Source organism: Quercus suber, unplaced genomic scaffold (assembly GCF_002906115.3).
Source record: "Quercus suber isolate HL8 unplaced genomic scaffold, Cork oak 2.0 scaffold_247, whole genome shotgun sequence".
In the NCBI taxonomy this organism is placed as follows: domain Eukaryota; kingdom Viridiplantae; phylum Streptophyta; class Magnoliopsida; order Fagales; family Fagaceae; genus Quercus; species Quercus suber.
The window spans coordinates 466,005-470,144 of record NW_027069703.1 but is presented as its reverse complement, the minus strand read 5'-3'; the positions used below and the strand labels follow the sequence as shown (position 1 = coordinate 470,144).

Sequence of the window (4,140 nt, the reverse complement as noted above, 5' to 3'; positions counted from 1 at the left end):
AAACAGCTTTTTTCATATATATATATATATATATATATATTTGACTTTATTAGATCCTTCAAATTTTGTTGGTTTATTCTTCTTTAAAAAAAAAAAAAAAATTGTGTGTACTTGATTAGTCAATAATAATATGCCTTCGTCATGATTCACTAAATTGTGAGAGTAATATGATTTTTTTTCTTTTCTTTTTAAGGATTGTTCTTGAGAAGTTGGATGTTTTAAGGAATTGAAGACCAACATTACCAAACAGCTCAATGCTAGGCGTAAAAGGTTTCTAATTTTTCTTTGATTTTTTTTTCCCTTGTATTTAAAACTCAATAGACCCCCAAATTCAATGAAACCTAAATTTGCCACACTTCTTTTGCTAAAGCTTTGGATAATACCCTTATTTTGATTGATCAGAAACCTCTACCCTTAATTGTGGCCAAGCAATATGATAATTGTTTGATTGTTTATCTTTATAACTTTGTTTGTAGTTGTATATTCTTGTTGTTTATACTTTTTACTCCCCATTGACTCAATTTTCTTTTTAATATATATTTTTGTTATATGAGTTAGCAGTTTTCTATGGCTCCCACTAAAGGATGTCACTTTTGTTAGATAAAGGTAAAATAGCACTATCATTACAATTTTAGGTTCCTTTAACAGGTTATACTTTTCCAATGCAAACGAATTATTTTGCTTACTTGTTCACTAAAGGATATGTGTTATTTCTTATTTTATCAATTTTTGAATGTGTATCAAGTGTTTGCTTGACTTTTGAATTAATCAAACGTGCTGTTACTCTTTAACTTTTGAATTAATCAAACGTGTTGAATTATGTCATGTAATTGATATTTGGCATGTATATGTTATTACCTTTTAACTTTTGCTATTCAACTAGCGATTATGGATTGCAGCTATGATTTGTTGAGCCTCTTTGAGTTGTGAAACTGAAGCTCTCTCTTTCCAAAGACTACCGATCACACATGCAGCAGGTAAATCTCTTTGTAACCTTTTTTTTTTTTTTTTTCTTTTCCCACTTTGATTCATTCATTCCTTCTATTTGATTGTGTTTTCTTGATAAACTTTTCCCAATTTCCTGTTCTGTTTTTTCTTAATAGAACAACATCCTGACGAGGTCAGATTTTCAAGGTTCGAGGACATGAAAGCAAATGTCCATAAGGTTCTTTTCCTCTCTTTCTTCTTTTGATTTTATGATTTGAGAAGATAATATTGAATTGCATGTGATTGAGTTAGTAAATAGGATTTGGGATGGGCGAATTTTTTGCATTCAAAGTTTCAGTTTTTTATAAGAGTGCTTATGCATATACATGTTTGTGAAAATGCCAAAAATGGCTATTTTATATTTTTTGTTCTCTGTGCATAATTTTCCCTTTCCTTACCTTAGTTATGTAATAGGTCATGGTAATGTTTTTGATGTGTTTGGATTTGGTTAGCTCCTTGTCATGGCAATAGCTATGCTTTGCCATGCTTGGCCGAGCTTTGCATTTTGAGGATAATGTCTTAATTCTTCAAGAAAAGAAAGAAGAAAAAAAGAAGAAGATAAATTGTTGATATTGGTCTATATGCGTGTTTGTCATGTTTGCGAAGCTTAGGCCTTGTCATTGAGTTCATGACAGCTTGCCCACAATGTGTTGATGGGTTGTTTGTCCAACAAGTCTTTAAGTACTTTAGCCTTCCTTCTTTAGCTCCCTTTGTTAGATCATGTCTTCATCCACGATGAACAACATCTTGGCCACTAAAAGTCATAAAATTTTTGAACATATTGAATTGCCAAGTCTTATCAATTTTTTTTTTTCATAAATGATAGATACTTAAATTTTATCAATTTGAAAATAGAATTATTACACTTTAGAACACACAACATTTACAACAAAGAACAAACTAACTCTATGCCGCTTTACCAGACCAGAAACATAATGCTTATCAAGTATCAACCAAAAGAAACTTTCAGAGTTTCTATGACAAACCTGACAGAACAAAGGGCCCAAGCATTAATAGTAAAAAAAAGAAATGCAATGAAATGTAGTGAAAAAGAGCAACAAACCCTTATTTTCCTTAAGCTTGCAAGATTTCTCGTGGTCAGAACATCTAGAGTTGTCCTTAAGCGAAATTGAGAGTTACTCATGCATAATGGTTAGAACAAGATACAACTAATTTACACATCGACAAATAATATAGTACATAATAATACAGCTTGTAGAGTTGTCTTGCCTCCCAGTTGTTATGAAGAATCATTAGTTCAAGTTTGTTTTCTTGCTAATCTTCTAGAAAGACTTGTTATATGAATTGGCATTTGGTGGAGTGTTAAATGATAAAGGTGAGTGTTTTCTCACTATCTCATGTAATCAGTATTCATGGTCACTACTAATACAGAATGTTCCCTTTTTATATTTTCTTTATCACCTTATTGATATTTTGATATAATTTTAAGGAAAATTCAAAGCTGGTATTAGTTCTGAGAATATGGACTGATGCATACAATAGATACTCTAAGCCATTGGTAGACATCATAAAAGCAACCGTAGTGATTTCAAAATTTTATTCTTTGTATTTGCTAGCTTATTAAAATGTCCATACTCCTTATCTTCTCTTCTCAAAGGAATTGAGAAAAAGGTAAGAAAAAAGGATTAGGGATATGAATTTTGAAGTTCTTGGATATCTAATCTTTCTCAAATATAAAGAAATTATTCTAATTTGGTCTTTTGTATATATGGAAGCTATTTTGGACTTTGGTTGCTTCAATAATGGTATATATAAAATCTCTCAGTTTTGATTTTCAAAAATGCAAATATGCACAACTTCAAACTTTTTCCTCTAAATCTTCATGCAGGCTGCACTCCAAGTTATGGATTATACTTCTTTTGCTTGATTGTATTTAATTATATATGTTTTTTCAATTTAAGTATATCTTATTTTTGCAAGTGTTATTTCAAGTTCACATGTGATTGTGTCAGTTAATTTAGCTTCATTGTGTTATTTTAACATATCTAAACTGGGTGTTTGCTTTTTGCTTCAATTTTTATTTTATTTAGAATTTTATTTGGTAGTCATGTTTGGAAAGTTGGAATGGTAATATAGGATGTTTTATTTGCTACCTAACATTGATTTTTTTTCTTGCTTAAAAGGGTGTTCGCTAAAACTAAGCTAAAATGTAAGATGATATAGAAGGTAGTATGAATAACAAAAATTTCGTTATGGATGGTTGCAGGCATTTGATGAAGAGCTTCTATTACAACATATGACAACATTAATTGCGGAAAATTAAATATTGTTACAATGTTGTAGTAAAACTCGGTTGGTTATTGTTGAAAGATGATATTTGTAACTTGTAAGCATTCTTAGAAGTTTTTATTGAATGAATATTGCTTTTAACAAATATGTTCTAAAAGACTATCGTAGAATAATAGATATTCATATTTGAATATTTAATCTAAATTTGTGTAATTAAAATTCTTATATGAATGAGATTAGCATTATATGACATACATTTTTTTTCTTACGTAGTTTTATATTTCTTTAAATAAAAACTCTATATTGATTTTTTTACTCAAGTCAAGGGGCAGCACGTGCCTTGCACGTGCCACCCAACCTTGTAATTAAAAAAGTTTACCATTTAAACATTGATGGATTGCATCATTGAGGACTGCCGAAAATATTTCCACGATTTGTTAATAAGACAATAACATAGTTGGACCTAGGATTTATATTAATAATAATTGCTAGGAGTGTGCATGGGTCAAGTTGAGGGAATTTTTTGACCCAACCCACCATGTTGGGTTAAAAAAAAATTCAACCCAACCTAATCCATCACATAAGTCCAACCCGACCCCACATTGGGTTGGGTCGGGTTGGACTTATGGGTTTGACCAATTATTATTATTATTATTATTAAATATTGAAAGTTCAAAATGTGTATAAAACACCCTTGAACGTTTGGAGTCCAAATTATAAAATATCAATTCAAACTTATAATCAAACAATTAATGTGCAGAACATGAACATAAGCCAATCACAGAATTGATAATTAATCTAAGCCAAATATAAACACATCCACAGTAGTAAATATAAGGCAAAGATAAAGGAAGGAAGATGCAAACACACGGACAACACGCGATGTATTATCGAAGAGGAAAC

The 4,140-nt window shown here is 30.3% G+C and overlaps 1 long non-coding RNA gene across 4 annotated transcripts; it reads left to right on the top strand.

Moving 5' to 3' along the window:
- The first annotated feature begins 14 nt into the window (after nt 1-14).
- On the top strand, nt 15-3,501 carry LOC112027562 (uncharacterized). 4 transcript variants are annotated; one of them, XR_010631862.1, is made up of 4 exons: nt 15-270; nt 562-977; nt 1,104-1,165; nt 3,215-3,501. It is a non-coding gene; the product is annotated as an uncharacterized LOC112027562 (long non-coding RNA). The 4 variants fall into 4 exon arrangements; XR_010631863.1 differs by having other exon boundaries at nt 28-606; nt 884-977; XR_010631864.1 differs by having other exon boundaries at nt 29-270; nt 884-977.
- Nucleotides 3,502-4,140: the final 639 nt, after the last annotated feature.